This window comes from Coffea eugenioides, chromosome 6 (assembly GCF_003713205.1).
Source record: "Coffea eugenioides isolate CCC68of chromosome 6, Ceug_1.0, whole genome shotgun sequence".
Lineage (NCBI taxonomy): Eukaryota > Viridiplantae > Streptophyta > Magnoliopsida > Gentianales > Rubiaceae > Coffea > Coffea eugenioides.
The window spans coordinates 21282859-21301361 of NC_040040.1; the positions used below are offsets into that span (position 1 = coordinate 21282859).

The 18503-nt window shown below is 34.2% G+C and overlaps 1 non-coding gene across 1 annotated transcript; it reads left to right on the plus strand.

The window, feature by feature from the left end:
• The first annotated feature begins 395 nt into the window (after positions 1 to 395).
• Positions 396 to 500, plus strand: LOC113776559. The gene has a single exon (XR_003469045.1). It is a non-coding gene; the product is annotated as a small nucleolar RNA R71 (small nucleolar RNA).
• The last annotated feature ends 18003 nt before the right edge of the window (positions 501 to 18503 follow it).

The window sequence follows — 18503 nt, forward strand, 5'->3', positions numbered from 1 at the left end:
TTTGAGTATTTCTATTGTAATTATTAACAAATTGAACCTAATCAAGATCAACACACCCGTTAGTATCATGATCACCTCCGCATATAGAACAAGAAGCTACATGTACATTAGATAAACTTGTACCACATCCAACTTATCTATTTAACACTTTCATCATATTGCTCATTTGGGCACTGCGCATATTAATGGTATCAATTTTGATCATACCTGCTTGGACTCTTGGATTACCTCTTTCATTAGCCCATTGATAATTGTTTGCCGCCATTTCCTCTATCAAACCTTGAGGTTCTTGGGGTGATTTTGCCATCAAGACTTCACCTACGGCTACATCAATAGTCATTTTAGTATAAAAGAATAAACCATTATAGAAGGTTTGTACGATTAGCCAATCGAAAAATCCATGGTGTGGATATTTCCGAAACAAATCTCTAAACCTTTCCTCCGCTTCATATAATAATTCACCATCCTGTTGGCTAAAACTAGTAATATCCTCTAAACTTAGCCGTTTTGCCGAGTGAAAAATATTTATTCAAGAATGCTCTAGATGAATCATCCCAAGTAGTGAAAGTTTTAGGAGCATGAGAGTGTAGCCAAATTTTAACTTTATCTCTTAAAGAAAATGGGAACAACTTTAGTCGTATTGCATCCTTACTAACTGCATTCATTTTGATTGCATCACATACCTCCAAAAATATGACTAAGTGCATATTTGGATCCTCTATGACATTACCTCTAAATTAAAATTGTTGAACCATTTGAATTAATAGTGGTTTAATTTCAAAATTGTTAGCATTTATTGTTGGCCGTGCTATACTTGTTTGAGATTCTTGAGTTCCCGGTAAAACAAAATCCTTAAGAGATCGCCTATTTGTTTCGTTTTCTACTATTTCATCTTCAACAGGTAGCTCTATTGTGATTTTCTCTATTTCTTGTTGAATCTTTTCTTCTTCTTGTTGTGGTGTACGTCTTCTTTGTCTACGCAATGTCCTTTCAATTTTCAGATCAAAGGGTGTAATTACCCGTAAAGTTCAGTGTATACACTACAAACAAAAAGAAAATAACAAATTTAGTAATTTTACACTAAAAAGTGACTAAAAAAATCTATATAAAGACCACACAAAAGTTTTAACTACAATTACAAGAAAGTGTCTAAATTAATAAAGTTTGTTCGATCCTAATACTGTCATTCCTTGGCAACGACGCCTAAAACTTGACTGATTTTTATATAAGTATAAGTTTAATTTCGAAGTATACCCGTTTTACTGCAAGCATACATGTCAAATTAGCAATTTAGGGCATATATCAGATCGATCCCACAGGGAGCAACTTTACAAGTATTAAGACCTTACTTACTCTATTATTTAGACTAATAATCAATTAAATCAAGAAAAGTTGTAATTACTACTATCTAACTAGTTTTAACTAGATAATTTGCAAAGCAACAATGGAGAAAATTCACTAAGTACTTGAGTTTAGGAATGTAGAGTCCACTTATGGTATAAAAGATACAAATAAATAGAATTACCTCTTGTTACAACTCAACTCTTGTTTAACTAGGGATTCAGTTCTAATATTACCAAATCTCATTCTCATGATGAAATGGCCTAAACTAGACTAGTTTTTCCTATTCTCATGGTGAATAACTAAATCTACTCTTGTTTTTTTCATGAAATGTAAGGTTAATCCACTTAAATCTATCTCTATTCTCATAAGTCTACTACTTAAGCTCTAAAATGTTGTTCCATCATTATTACCAACCTTCATTGAATAATAACAAATAACAACTTGCTATTGGTGAGCAAGCAACAAGTGATAAGCATGAATAATAGACAAGTTAATACAAAGTATAACAAGTGTAAATCATATTCAATTCATATCAAATAGCCACAAGTTTCATTTACTGCCTAGATTTAGAAATTAAGCTACTCATATAATATATGACAAGAAAGAACATTGTTTCATTGCATGAACACATATTGAATCACAAGCAAAAGATAAATAAAGAAAGCTTAGCCAAAATAATGAAAAAGCTCCCAATGATCTTCTATTTCTTCGACAAAATGAGTTGTACAATGAAGTCTCCAATTGTTCTCACATTGTTTTAGCTAGAGAGAACAAAACAAGACTAAAAACTAAGCTGCAATGCTAAAATTTGATGATAACTACTTCTAATGTCTCTCTCCCTCCTTTCTAATGATTCTTACATGTCTAGTGTTAAGAGAGTCAAAAAGTGGTTTTTAACAAGATATAAAACTTCTTTTCTCTTCCTTTTGAAATCTTGAGCATGTGCAGCCGAAATTCTGTTTAGAAATTGAGCTGAAAAGCAGTGTGAAAGTAGAGCAAGTTGCAGAAATCAAGCTCGAATACATGACCTTAGGAATACGTGACTTACGGTCGTGTATTGACAGCTCGTATTTTCATTTCTGCAAATTTAGCACCACTTCAAATGATATTTTCTCAATGATGGAGGCCGAACTAACTCTTGTGCAAAACATGAAAGTTGCAACCCTTTGTATTATCTTTTCAATGCCTCAAGAATCATTTAATTTGGAACTCTGTGAACTAAGAATTGACCAAAATACCGTCTACTGGTTAGAACCTTGTTTCAGCTTTCGACAATGAAAATACATTTTTGTATTTCGACCTTTTAACAAATAAAATGACTAAACTGGGCTTCAATTTCTTCATACCAAATGTAGTTCTATTTCTTAGCTTCAAAATGTATAAGAATCACCTTAATCCGATCCTTGTAACGCAAGATATAGTCGAAATACCATAAGATGTCAAAGCTGAAAACTTGCATTTCTTCCTTTGAATATTTTACACTTCATGCATTCTTTTTATAACTTTAAATCATCAATAATCATCCAATTCTCTTCTTAATTCATGCCATTTGATGATTGAATCATTAAACCTACTGATGGATTATTGTTATAAGTACAAGTTTAATTTCGAATTACACCTGTTTTACTACAAGCATACAGGTCAAGCTAGTAGTTTTAGAGTATATATCGGGTCGAACCCACAGAGAGCGCTATACAAGTACTAAATCCTTACTTACTCTGTTATTTAGACTAATGATCAATTTAAACAAGAGAAACTATGATTAATACTACCTACAAATCTTAACTAGATATTTACAAGATAACAACTGGAGAAAATTTACTAAAAACTCGAGTCTAGGGATGTAGATTCCACTTATGGCATAAACAACACAAATGAATAGATTTATCTCTTGTTACAATTCTTGTTTAACTAGGGATTCATTTCCAATATTACCAAATCTCATTCTCATGATAAAATGGCCTAGATATAGTCTAGTTTTCCCTATTCTCATGGTGAATAACTAGATCTACTATTGTTTTCTTCATGAAATGCACGTTTAATCCACTTAAGTGTATCTCTATTCTCATGAGTCTACTACTCAAGCTCTACTCATGTTGTTCCATCATTATTACCAATTTTCATTGAATAATAACAACTAAGAGCTTGCTATTGGTGATCAAGCAACAACAAATGATAAGCATGCACAAATAGACAAGTTAATACAAGATGTAACAAGTGTAAAACATATTCACTTCATATCAATTAGCCATAAGTTTCATCTATTCCCTAGATCTAGAAAATTAGCTACTCATGTAAGATATAACAATAAAACACATAGTTCATTGCATGAGCATGTTATGAATCACAAGTTAAAGATAGAAAAGGAAAGCTTAGCCAAAATAATGAAGAAGCTCCCAATGATCTTCAATTTCTTCAACAAAATGGTGTACAATGAAGTCTCCAATTGTTCTCACAAAAAGTACTAGTTAAAGAGAACAAGATAAGACTTTCTTCTAAGTTCCTATGCTAAAAACTGATAAGATCTCCTCTAATATGTGCTACTCTCTCTTCTAATGATTCTAACATCTCCTTGTTAAGAGAGTAAAAAAGGTGGACTTTGGACAAGATATAAAGCTCCTTTCCTCTTCCTTTTTGCATTAGAAGCATGTGCAGCTGAAATTCTCTCTCCAACTATAGCTGGAAAGTAGTGTGAAAACAAGGCAAGTGGCTGAGAAAGTTACTGAAATCAGGCTACAATACTCGACTTGAGAATACGCGACTGCAACCTACGTATTCTCAAGTCGCGTATTCACTTCTGTGAATTTGGCTTCATTTCAACGACTATTTCTCTATGATGGAGGCCAAACTAGCTTTTCTGCAAAACATAAAATTGTAGTCCCTTGAGTTTGCTTTCCAATGCTTTAAGAATCATCCAATTTAGAGTTTTGTGGACTGAGATATGATCGAAATACCATCGACTGGTCAATCCCTTGTTTCAGCTCTCGACCATACAAATAAGCTTCTGTGTTTTCAACTTTTTTGACCAGGAAAAAAACTGAATTGGATTCGATGTCTTCATACCAAATGTAGATCTATCTAAAGAGCTTTAAAATGGTATAAAGATCACCTCGATCCGATCATTGTAACTCAAGATATTGCCGAAATACAAAGATGTGTCAAAACTGTCTTCACTTGCATTTCTTCATTTGAATATTTTGCACTTCATGTCTTCTTTTAACCTCTTCAAATTATCAATTATCATCCAATTCTCTTCTCAATTCACACCCCTTTCGATGATTGAATCATTAAACCTACAAAAACATGAAGTTTTTACCATTAAAATCCATAGAAATGCAATGTTTGCCATTTAACCACAAAATGTACATTTTTACCAAAACCCTAGTTAATTAGTTATATAACTAGTTAAAACACACCAAAGCTAACTAATAAAACACTAAAACACGTAAAATATATACTTGTCACCTACCAAAAACATGAAGTTTTCACCATTAAAATACATAGAAATGCAATGTTAACACTTAAACCACAAAATACATATTTTCAATAAAATCCTAACTAATTAGCTATAAAAGTGTCTAAAACACACCAAGCTAATTCGTATATATCACAGGTCTTTAAGATCAAATTAACTTCTTTTGTGATGTTTGGACACAAGTGTGGCTTCTCTTTATAATTGAGGTGAGTTAATTGATGATTTTTTATGTGAGCACAAAAGTTGTTCAAGTGTTGATCCGGTTGTTATTATTCGAGCAGGGTGAAATGTCTTCTATTACTTTCATTTAAGTGAAGTCAAAGAGATCAATTTCTCAAATTCCTAGGGTTTTCAAGCTCACAATTTTGCAAACCAAGCTTCAAATCAAGACTTTAAAGATGTTGATGGGAAATCCGCACCATAAACCCTAATTCATGAGGTGGATCAAGGAGTAGATTCTTTATTGATTTGGCGTCATCTATTTCTCTTAGGGTGCGTTTGATAAAACTGAAAAATGGAAATTAAAATCTGAAATCTGAAATTTGAATCCATTAAATTATTAAATTGTTAAGTATTAAATCAAATACATTTGAGTGTATATCACATTTAGTGATAAATGAATAGTTTATCACTTATTTTTGGGAGTAAGTTTTGCCTAGGAAAGTCGGTATCACTTAATTAATTTAGATGTTCAATTTTTTATTATCAAATACGTCTGAACATATTAAGTTCTGAATCTATTAAATTTAAATACTGAATTGGATGATCAAAATGGGCCTTAATTTCTTAGTTATTTAGTCGATTGTGTTAAGAATAAATTGCACCAGCTTGCATGTAAGATGGAACCACATAGTTGTTGTTTTAATTGAGTTGTTTTGGGCCTTTTAGGTTAGTAAAATAATTTGGCTACTTAAAATTTAAGTTGGGCCTTAATTAGTTAGTTCTTAGTTGATTACTTAAGCAGTTAAATCTTGGCCCTTTTGGATTTGTACTTTGGCTATAAATAGTCAAAGTCTTTGCTTTGATTAATAAAGACAATAGAGAGAACATATTTTCCAACATTAAACACATGTGTGTTTCCCTCTTGGCTTCTTTATGAGCTATCCTTGAGCACTTTAGAGTAGTCCTAGGGTGCTCATCGACATACTAATCAAGTAGTCACATTGATTGTGGTATTGTCTACCTATCAAATGTTCTTAAGCCATTCCCTGAGCATTTTGATATCTGCTGCCCAAACCTTGATATCGATTCTAGATCCTCAGGGCTTGTGGTACTACAAGTTATATCTTAAATAGGGAGTAAAATGTATTAGCTGCCATTAGAGTTAGTTGAAGGTGTCAAAGTTATATCCCTTTTAGTTTTCTTGTTAGTGTCTTTGTCGTTCTTATTCTAGAGTTCTAGGGCTTTGTGTTTTGAGTAAAAAAAAAATTATTATTCATTCACAGTACTGTTCATCCGTGTTATTGTTCATCTCGAAAAAAAATTCTGTTCAAAGTGTTTCTTGGAAATCCAAAGTTCTTACCTAGGGTTTCTTCGTGAGCCTTGTTGAATCTTGGGTTGTGTGAGCTATTGGCGCTTGATACTTGAAACCCTAAATTTTGGTTCTTGAAGTTCTTGAAATTTTTTTGGGGAAATCTTGGCTGTTCATGTCTATTTCTTGAATCTTTCTTGAGTTTCTTGAGTTTCTTGATTAAATTCCAGAAGTTCTTAAAGATCTTGAAACAAACTTTAAGGTTTCTTGAATTCTTGTGCTCAAACTTTTCAAGTCTTGAAATCCTTGAAATCTTGGAAATTTGGGGCTTGTCTTTAACGAGTTTCGTCACAAGTTTGGCGGCATTCGTATCAATTTTCCTGCTCTCTTTTTGGGTATTTTTCAGTTTACAAGGAATAGATATACATATTCATCTGCAAATGATCTATATATGGATGTAACTAGAATTGCATTATTTAACCTGTTAATTTCACCCTCGTTTATTTTTCCCTATATGTGAGGCTGATGTTATTCTCTAAATCTAGCTTTATTGCATATATCTTGAATAAGGTTAGTAATTTCATCACTGGACTCATAATTTGTAAAATTCAGTTGTTTTGATGTGATTATATGAACACTAGCTTCTAACTGTGCTCTAAAATTAGTTATCTTCGGGCTTTTGATTGCATCTATTTCCTCATTACTTTTTAGGATTTAGGGTTCATCAATTGTGCATGCTTTGGATTTCTGAGTTGGTTTTCCCTTTTCACTTTTGTGATTTTAAATGCAAAAAATTTTGGTTCCTTCAAAATTTGTGATTGATTTATGTGATAAACTGAAATTGTTTCTATAATATATTGTTATTTCTTTTGCGAAAAGTCATTTTTCAATTGGTTGATTTGTCAAATTGGTTGACAATATTCATCCTACTTTTTTCAAAATCGTTTGGCTTTCTCTTCTTTTGTTATGAATTCTTTTAATTTGCTATTTAGCAAAAGGTTTGTTTTGTAAGTTTTATTGTTTTTTTTTTTTTGCTTTGGGTTATTTGTTTGAAACGTTAAAGAAGCCTGGTTGTTTGTAGTTGTTTACTTAGTTCCTAATCGAAGAATTCCTGCAGGCACACATGATTGATCGTAGTAATAAATTACCTCGAGTACCTTAGGGCCGAACTCACTGGAACGAGTTAATTTTCTACTTTATTTATTCTAACAAAAATAACAAAAGTTGAGCTCAAAGTTTGTTTTAATCACTACTCAAGAAATTAAATAAATAATCAAATCAAACAAGATACAGGTGAAAAAACAAATGGCAAAGGACTAGGTTTCAAATTTTGATCCAGAGTTTGAGTTAATTAACCAGTTAATTTCTTAACATGGCAAGAATGTATCACACGCCAGTACCTTAAATTATGTCTAGATACATCTAAGTTTTGCCTAATTAAATCTTACGTCTCTCTCGATATCATATGCATTTAATTAAACTCTTTAAGATCACAGGTGATATAGTTTCATCTTACATACTCTAATCTATTTTCATGATTAGGTTAGGTATGTTTATTTATGTAGTGCACGGTTGTATATCGCTTCTCAGTTCAATGCAATCCAAAAAGCATGTCTATGGTGGCCAATCACAAATATGTAATTAAATCAGAATAAATAAATCAAGGCAAAAATTAAGAAATTAACTAAGATAAATAATCAAACCTCCATCATAAAACCGTAATGCTAAATATAAATTAGTTCATCATATTTGTAAGAGTAGGCAATACTTCAATATTGAAAAATAGAAGACTTAGAATAAAGAGCATGTAGAACTTCCTAGTTGAAGAAACGCTAAATCCTGCACCTTGATCTCTAACTTTGATTCTTGAATCTCAAAGAAAAATCTTAGAACTAATGTTTATATGCAAATGTTTTCTCCCTAAAAACATCATATTTATAGTTTCTTAAAGTATTATCCCAAACAGGGTAGGATCGGGCTTATTGGAGCTAAAAATGACAATTTCGTTCATTTTTCTGATGAACTCCAGCCTTAACCCTGGTGCTGGAATTGGGACTAGAGAAACACCAATGAGGAAACCGAAATCAATATTAGACAGACCTCTTGGGATCCATGTGGAGATCCATTTCGAAGTCGAAAAACTCTATTAACAAGGCTAAATCATCTCTTGGTCAAAACATGAAAGTTATAGCTCTTTGAATTAGATTTTCAATGCCACAAGATTAATGTCATTTAGGGGTATGGACATTGAGATATGCCCAAAGTACTAAAAACTGGTCAGAAGAGCATCACAACAAAACTATACTTTAGTAATTTGGACTTTTGGGTATGAAAACATGAGAACCAAACTTTAATGTCTTGATAAAAATTGTAGAGAACCCTCTTAGCTTCCGAATCAATTAAGAATCATCTCAATCTGATTTTGGTAACTCAAGTTATTGACAAAATATTGAAACATGTCAATCTGGTCAAATCCCTTCTTACTCTTTATGTTTTCTTCTTCCATTGCTTCTTTGTGCTATGTTTTTAGTCCATTTTCTATCCAGTTGAACTATTCACCTATTAGAACAATATAAGAGTAAAATTAAGTAGTTTCTACTCAATATAAAACTCAAATAGCGTAGTTAACTAGCACCTTATACATCAAAATATACTATAAATTACACTCTATCACTTCCTTTTTTGAATATTAGATCTATTACTTAGTTCCTATTCTGAATTTTGGATCTATGATGAATTTAGGAATCAAACTAAAGTTGATTGATAAAAGTTGTTATTTTTCATAATTTTCATTAGGTGTATTTGTCAAATAAATTGAAGTCTTCGTCCAAAATAGGCTTCAATGGAAATCTTTTAAACAAGATACGTGCTACTTGATCTTGTAATTATTTTGCACGTTGAGTTGTCTGCAACTACTTGTTCTTTGTAATTGAAGGTAGTTTCAATCGTTAGTAGATGTTTGTGGGCCTGAACAAATATGATACTGAGCCTGAGCAGAGAAAAATCTTCAATGAAGTTGATGAGTTTATTAAAGTCAAGCTAATGATGAATCCTGAAACTAAATCAAATAATGGATTCACATATCTTAGTTTTGTAAATGTGGAACAAGCTAAACAAGCTTTGTTCATAGGTCAAAAATGAAGTTTTTTTTTCTGATTTAGTTGTTATGATAAAAACTGAATTTAATTCATATCTTTAGCAGCCCCAAATTCCAGATGCATGGAAAACAATGTAGTATTACCCAAGTCAAGATAGTGATACTTAATTTGTTTCTAGTTAATATCTGCAAAACATGGACAAAGGAAGATGAAAGTAGATAAGGACAATGAAAGAAGAAGGGATGGTTTGGGCAATTCGGGGAAGGAGTGTGAGTGAGAGGCCCCAAGTTTGAACCCTCCCACTTACACGAAAAAAAAAAGTAAATAAGGTAAAGTAGTATGGTGTTGTGAACCCTACATTTGTTGATGACTTTTTAATAGTAATGGTACGAATCGAGGCTTTGCTTTTTCAAAATTCTCTTGTCGTTATGATGCCATGGATGCTTTTAAATGTTCACAAAAGATGTTGTGTTTGGAGCTAATATATCTGCTGAGGTTTCTTGTGCAGATTCCTTCCTTGATCCAGGTGACGAGATCATGATTCAGATAACAGGCTTAAAGCAACATTGGAAAGAATGGCAAGACTCTTCATGCCCCTTCTATTTTTGGTATCTCAAAATTTTCAAGAACGGCAGAACAAAGCAAGATTTTCATCATTGTAGAAACAAGATACATTGACAAGTTTATAGTCAAGGCAAGAGTCTAAGCTGACCAAGTTTCTGATCCTCTTTGAGGGAAAACTTGTTGAAAGCTTCAAGAATTGTGGTGTTACTTTTGTTGAAGTAAGCATCATCAAGCTTTCATGAGTAATCTTTACTTTCTCACCTACCAATTTGGCTTAATTGAAATGTTTTATTACATTTAGATTGGTGACATTATGACATGATCAAAAGGCTACGGTTCCTCTATATTGGGATAATTGGAACATAACATATGCTAATGATGCTAACTTTGCTTAAAAGTGCTTGTAACAAATCTCTTGCTTCTTTCTCTCAAAGATGCTTCTTCCCCACAGCTTTCAGTGAACAGAGAAGCAATGAGAATCCAAAGAATAAAGTGACTGCAATTCTAGATGAAGAGGAAGAAATATGGGCAGCAAAGTTTGTGACGCCCCGAAAGTATGAGTGCGAGAACCCGAAAATTTTCCTAAGTTCCTAGGGTTTATTTTATTGATCGCCCGCCTTTTCGACATCTTCTTTATTAGAAAATTCCCCAGATAATTTTAGCGAGTAAATATAGTTTTTAGATGATTTTTCTAGTATCAGTTAGTTGTTGAGAAATTAAGAATATATATCGGACGTGGGACCCACTAGTGCGGAAAGTTCGGTAAAATTCGGCCAGTTAGGTTAAGTTTTGGATACCGGGTTTATTTTATCAGGTGTTAAGAGATAATTAGAGATTGTTATGGATGAGAGTGGAGAGAGACAAAAGGATAACCATGTATTAATTATAGTGACAAGTGTCACTTAGAGGTTAAGTCTTGATTCTTGACCACTATTCATCCTTTTACCATTTAAATCAAAAATTGACCAAAATTCACCCTTATTTCCAAAGCTTCTTGGCCGACTTTTCCTCAAAGAAAAAGAAGAAAAACTACTCAATTTTCTTACTTTCAATCTTGCTCAATCTTTCATTCCAACCGGTTAATCTTCAAATTATTCCATAAAACATATTAGTTTAGTGGTATTTAGGTGATTGGTGAAGTTATTTGGAAGCTTAAGGTGCTAAGTGGTCTCTTTTCTTTGGTTACTAAGGTGAGTTGTGAAGGAACCCCTCTCCTCCCTCTAATGATGTTTAATTCATGATTTGTGGTAGTTTAAGATGTAAGTTGATGGATTATATCTTGATTTTTGGTTGACTTGGTGAAGTTTTATAATTATTGGTGATTTTTCTGTTTTCATATGAATATTATTATGGGGTCATGTATGATGATTGGAAATGATATTTAAGGAAGCTAGAAGGTGGAAAAAGTGGTTAATTGCTGGAAATTTCTGTTTTGGAAGGAAAATTGGAAAACTAGGGTTTCATGTCCTACATTTTGCCCGGCACTGTAGCTTATAGTTAGAGGCCGAATTGGCCTTGGGTTAAAACATGAAAGTTGTAAGGAATGATATTTTAGAGATTCCTACAAAATTTCAGATCAATCGGAGTAGCGTAACTTGTGAAAAGACCGAATTACCCCTGCTGCCCTTTTTTTACCCGAACTTGAGAATTGCTTCTGTAATGGGTTATTTTGGTTGGGAATACTTCAGAATTAGTTGTTTAGGTCTTATGATGAATTTTAGACATGTATTTTAGCTTTCAGATGGCTTTGGAATTACTTGATTTGGATTTAGGTAACCTGATTTATGATGTTTGAACCAGAATGCGGTTTGTGAACCTGTTTTTGCGGTTCTGGTTGAGTATCTTGCATTTTTGACCTAGTTGTATCACAAAATGGACTGATTAGCCTTCTTCAACATTGTATCCCTTTCCATTAGCTTCGAAACGGTATAAATTTCATCCAAATCTGAGTCCCGTAATTCCAGTTATGACCAAAACAAGATCGGTTGTCAGAACTACCTTCGAATTTGGACAGTTCTGACAGGAATGTTTGGACCCATTTTCCTCCATGCTATGTATTGATTCAGCTTTTGACCTAAACAGGAAAGTTATAGCCTTATGTCCTAGCTTTCCAACACCTCTGGAATTTCTTTATTTGGATTTGTGAGCTGTGAGTTATGGTCCAGCAAACAAACCCTGTTCGTCACCCGAACACGTAAATTTCTGGTACTGTTTTCCATAATTTCGACCTGCTTCCATTCAGATCTAGATTAAGGTGTCTTCATGAGAATTGTATCCCTTCCTCATAGCTTCGAAATGGTGTCTCGTTCACCTTGATCCGACATTCCTAGCCTAACTTTTGATCAAAACGGTTTGAGATGGCAGATTTGGCCATTTCCGTTTGCCGTTCCGCGCGCGCGCGTGCGCCCATTTTGCCGTTTCCGCACTTGCATGTGCCGATTTTGCCGTTTTGCTTGTTTTGGGCATGTTAGTGGCCGTTTGTGATAATATGTGATGCAATCTTCTATTTCAGACAGTGGTGAGCTAGGCGGAGCCGGTGGGGCCCACTACTAGCGAACACGCACGAAGTGATTTTGCTCTTGTACTACTTTTGTATTTTGAGTAAGTATTCAGGCCGTTTATGTGTATAAACTGCTTATGTGTTTTGATGTGAATAAAAGGGGAACTTAGGCGAGGGTGTACTTTATCACACTCGACCTAAACCCTAGTTTGTACCTATGTTTCTTTATGAGATGTGTATACATGAATTATTTTGGGTTTGAACCCCTTGAGCTTATAGCTCGAGGTGACGTTTGTGAGTTTTGGGTTTGAACCCCTTGAGCTTGTAGCTCGGGGTGACGTTTGTAAGTTGGGGTTGATCTTCCGACCTAGATGGACTATTCGAGCCGGTCAGGGCTTGGTCGAAGCCAGTCCAACTTAGTCTGAGGTCACCAAGTTTGTGAATCCGGTTCACCGAGAATGTGAACCAAGTTTGTGACCCGAGCTTGTGACTCAAGCTCAAGTTTGTGATTTCGTTCGCCCGGGCAAGTTTGTGAGGTGACTGGCTAGTGAGGGTGATAAGGTGTTTGGTGGGTGTACAAGCAGAGTTCTACGGACCTTATTTATGGTCGACGGAGTGTCGACAGGAGATCACGCATGGCAAATGACTTGGCTTTGGAGCCAACCTGTATCCTTTCTTTGTATTGTTACTTTTGCACTCGACTTGACATTTTTGTGAAATAATTGTTTATTTAAATGTGAAATTTACACTTTTACCCCTGTTTACTTACTAAGTTTCGAGCTTACCCCGTTTCCTTTGTTTTCCTTAGCAGGGGACAACGCGGGGAACTTCCTGGCACCTTCACTAGTATAGTTAGGTTTGATTGTAATAGTCAGACAGTTAGGATGTTTGTTTTTATTTTAGTGGTTTGTATAAGGACCCTCCTTAGGGTCTACCTTCTGTTGGTTGTTATTATAATGTATTAGAGTGGTTTGACTCGATACTTTTGAAGATGTAAATAGAACTTTTTTGGCGTTAGATATATAGTGAATAGTACGCTTGTGGGTTTATCTAGTTTTATTGTTTTGAAATTTTGAGTCCTGGCGCGAGTTAGGCAGGCGTCCCGCCGATACCCTAGAGTTCGCCCTTGGGAGAAGCGGGGGCGTCACAAAGTTAGTGTTGGAAGCCGCTAGTAGTAAGTTCTTGCAGCCAGAGTCTCCTCCACCAGCAATGATAGTTGCCAAATGATAGAAAAAAAAAAGAAAAATGAAAGTGGAAAAGAATTTGAGAGAAAGAGGATTGATTTTTAGAGCCATGCAAATTAGTGTGCGTCTTCCCTTGGTAGCTGTTGTTACTTTCATAAATGTGTGACAGAGAATGGTGCCTAATTTTACTCTTAAGGCACTACAGTTGGTTGTTTGATTGCCTAAGTAGTTGCTTTCTCTTCATATAGTGTTTCAAATGCCTCCTGTAGTGATTGTACAGTTCAAACCTAGCTTTCCTTTACAAAATTTGAATTGTTGGTAGAAAATACCTTTTCCCATGATTATTAATGTTAGAACTTAGACTTGCTACATTTCTTGCAACTAAAAAAACTGCAAATACAATTTCACATACAGGCACCCTTTACCCACGCATCGAGCAGGCTTTGCCCCCAATTATTTCGAGCAATAGTAATTCATTATTAATTGCTTGTCTAACTTTATAATAGAAGGGTGATGGTTAATAGCTTCTCTAATCGTAAGGAAATGTTCATTTATCCAAAAAAATTGAGCAAGATATGCAGTACTTCAGCACTGATAAATATTAGACGAACAAGAAATACATCCCATGGTTTGTTGCTCTTGCAAAAGCTGCTAGCTGGAAGAAAGAAGCTAGGCTAGCGTGAAAAATCATCTTCAACATAAAGTGTCATTCCCGTGAATGTGGCCCATCACATAAATTGGTTGTCCTTGCAAAATTTGAAACTAAATTTTGTTCCGTGTGGTTAATGATTTATGTCGGTATAAGCATGATTCCTGTGTTGAGGATGCCATAGTTTAATAGACAAGATTGAAACCCAATGACATAAATATCTTGGGTCGGAATCCGCATCCCCCTTCTCACTCCTCCTGTGCTACAAAAAATGAAAAAAAAAAAAAAAAGATTCCCGTGAGTTGTAACCGGATTCTTCATGAATATAAATCCAAGACAGAAGCAAAAATGACATAAAGTTTACAGCCGCAAATGATTTTGGCAAAAACATATTACTGTTACTATTTTTTTGTTGTTTGAAAGTGATATAGTCGAGTAATTTCAGATTCTTCTTGAATATAGTCCAAGACAGTAGCAAAAATGACATAATTAAGTTGGTAGCCGTTAATGCATTTATAAACACCAACCTTTTACTATTTTTAATATTTTTTGAAATTTTTTTCTATTTATGGGTCATTTATTTTTATGCTTTCTGATGTATATTTTTATTATTTTTGTAGGTTTATCTAAAAAAGAAAAAAAAATAGTGAAAATGAAAAGAAAAAAATCTTGGCATTTACTTTTCCTTTTAAAAAAAAATTATATCAACATACCTCATACTTATTTTTTTTTTAGACTACTTAATTATTAACCCACTCCACCTCCCATTCTTCTCTTTTTCCTTTTCGTACAAAATTCATCGTCACACAACTCTCTCACGTCTCTCTCTCTCTCTCCCAAGGATACACACACTTGCACACCATCAAAAACACACACATCACTCCATTCTCTCCTTCTCTCTTGGTGTATTTGGATGAAGCTTGGAGCCTGATAAATAAGTGTTTGAGTTGTTTTCTTGAATTCATGGATTTTGATGTTAATTTGCAAACAAAAACAACAATCCATATCATGCCCTGCTCATGTTATTTTTGTAGATTTAAAATGCCTGAATGAATATAGAATTAAAAAAGGGGCAAATATGTGTGTATATGTTAGCATATTTTCAGCGATTTGTTTTGATGAAAAAAAGAGTTATTTTAAATCTGAAAGTTAGTGGATCCTCATGTCCAAGCAAGTCACGGGTTTGTTTGATTTTTATGAATTTTGTTTCTCTTTCTTGCAACTAATTGAATAGCGGCTGCGTTGTAGAATTTAAGGATGAGGTTTGGTGCGCTCATCAGCCACACAAGAGTGGTTTGGGGAAGGATCAGAGAGAGAGAGAGAGAGAAAAAAAAAAGAGAAAATTTTCTGGAAAAACAAGAGAAAACAGGTGATACGAACGGCACCAACCTTGTGATGCAACCCGTACAGAAAGGTTTGGATCTAGAAGGTAGAGACTCACGTTGAAAACGACGAACGCAGCGGATCACCTAAACCCGTTGATTACGTGGTCAACGAACCTCGGTATTTGTAGAAGACGCCACAATTTAGCGCGGTTCTAGATTGATAAGTCAATTGAATACCTAAAATATAAATCTAAGATATTCAAGGTGCTTCAATGAAGCTTTTTGAGAGAACTCTCAATGTAATTTTATTAATCAGCGTAGGGACTAACTATGTGGCCTACTAAAGTGCTATTGGTCCTAAGGCCCACATGGCCTAGCCCCTTGACCCAAGAACTAAAAACGACTAAGCTCCAAACCACAAGCTAGTTGGACCTCTTTATTACACTCTACTAAACTAATAATGGGCCATGGCCAAGGCGAATCATGGGCAGCTAATCCTCATGGATGGCCGATAGTAGGACAACATCTCTAGCTTCGTTGAGGCCCTCAATGGTCCTTAGCTCTCCACTTGACTCACGGGCCGCACGAACCAATGTTTGTAGTGCCTCATTCAACCTTTTCACGCGAGCTCGTGTCATAGGCCCCAATGGCACCTTCACTTGCTCCACTTGGATAGCTCCCTCGACCTCCTCATCAACAGGGCTGACGAACCGGCCCTGTTCAAGCCCGAATATCTCTTTCATGATTGATCGTTTTAGGGACATTCTTTTTGCTGCACTTTCCCAAGTCATCGGGAAGTAATCGTTCTGTTGAAGGTTTCTGAGGAAAACCACTCTAAAGTTGCGAAAATTCTTGTTCAAATCACCCATTTCTCAGCTCTTGAAATCGAAGTTCAGAGAAGAATTTTACAAATCTTGAATTTCGGCCATCCACTGATATCTAGTCCAACTTAAAACCCTTAGAGGAGTTGTAGATAACCTTACTTGATCAACTCTTTTCATTTTATATCATATTTGACTACTTTCTTAGAATTTCTCCCATTCTTGATTGACAATAGTGATTTCTTTTTTGTGATGTTTTGTCCTAAAATTTTACATGAGTCTTGCCATTTTAGACCTGTAAAGATGTAGGACATGAGTTTTCTGCAATTTTTTTCATTGAGTTATGTGAAGCTTAGGAATCTCGGCGTGAATCTCTTTTCATTAACCTATGAACTTGCTAATCTGACTTTCTTTGCTTTTCGTTGGTTTATGACAAGGATGCATGAGTTAGAAGTTTCCTTTGTATTCCTGTGTTTTAATTTATTTTTATGAAGAGATGAATCATCATCCTTTGGATTATCAGTTGAAAAGTTTTGATGCTTTGTGTGGTTTTCCCTTTGTTTCCTTTTTCTCTCTTTTCTTTTTTTGCCCCAGAGTTCGTTCTTCTTGGTTAGAGTTGGAGCTTAGTTGGTGCTTGGTGGCCTTGCTATGAGTTTTCAAAATAATTTGACCTGGGTTGACTTTTTCTTCCTTGTTCTCCTAAACTAATGCCTTTGTCTTTTCTTTTCCCTCATGCCAACCTTGTTGCGTTCTTCTTTTCCTGTTTCTTTTTTTTTCTTCTTTCTTTTTTTTTTTTTTCTATCATATGTGATATAAATGAAGTTATTGGATTAGTTGAGTTGGGCTTTTAGGTTATGATATGGGCTGAATTAATACTTTATAATGGGCTTGCTTGTGGTTTTGAATAGTATTGTTTGTATCTTTATATGGTCTTGTTAGGGGGTTTACTCATGGGTTGAAGTTTGGGTTGTAGAATATAAGTTTATTTGGGTTGCTTTAATCTTGAGTTGGACTTACTTGTCTATTTCATTCCTGCTTACATGCATTCTAATAGAGTTATTTAGTTAGTTTCGTTTGGATTAGAAGACTCAGTCCAAATGTCTAGCTTTGTTGATGTTCGGAGTTGAGTTAAAAAATGAAAATCCTAGTCTCTTATTTGTTTTTTTCTTTCTTGCTTTCTTTCCTCCATTTTTGGTTCAACATGGAGCCTTCGATATCTTTTGCATTTATTCATGATAATTGCTTGCTGATTTCTTTCATGGAAGCCCCAAAAAAAAGTATATTTGCTGTTTGGCCACCTAATTTTGGCATAATCATGTTAAGGCCCCAAATTTTGTGAAAACTGACAAAATTTTTCTTGTGAATTCTTGGCCTTCTTTTATGATGTTCATGCATGCTTTGATGAATGAATTCAGGTTTTTGAAGTTAATTAAAGTTTAAATGAATTTATTAAATTTAGAATTCTAATTTTACAACTTTAGGAACTAATGTATATTGTTTTTGGGGATAATTTCAAAAACCTCCCCTGAGGTTTGTATTGATTGCAATTACCTTCCTGAAGTTTGAAAAATTACATACACATCCCCTAGAAAGTATGTTTGTTAACAAGTCGTGATATAAGAACAAAAAGTCTTATGAATATTCTATATTGCCTCTATTTGTTTTACAAAACAAATTAAATTATCAAACAAATCAAATATTATTGTTACTTCCTAAGTAAAAAAATTTTAAGGTAGTTCTTTGCAAAAAAAATTTAGGCCATGTTTCAAGGCATCAATTTTTAATGCTCGGACTTCATTTTTTTGCCCTTTGCTAAGTAAGTTGTGAAGAAACTGTTTTTAACAAATGCATCCCTACTGGTCAGCTATTTATAAAACTAAGCAAGAAGTTCATTTAAATGACCTTGGAATTGAATATAATGTATTAGGTTGAGATTGGAGCTTTTGAATAAAGAAACATTCGCAAAATAACATCAAGGGACATAAGTGTAATTTTATAAATCTCAAGGGAGGTGGCTGCAATTGTCAGAAACCTCAAGAAAGGTTTATGAAATTGTACCTTTGTTTTTCTAG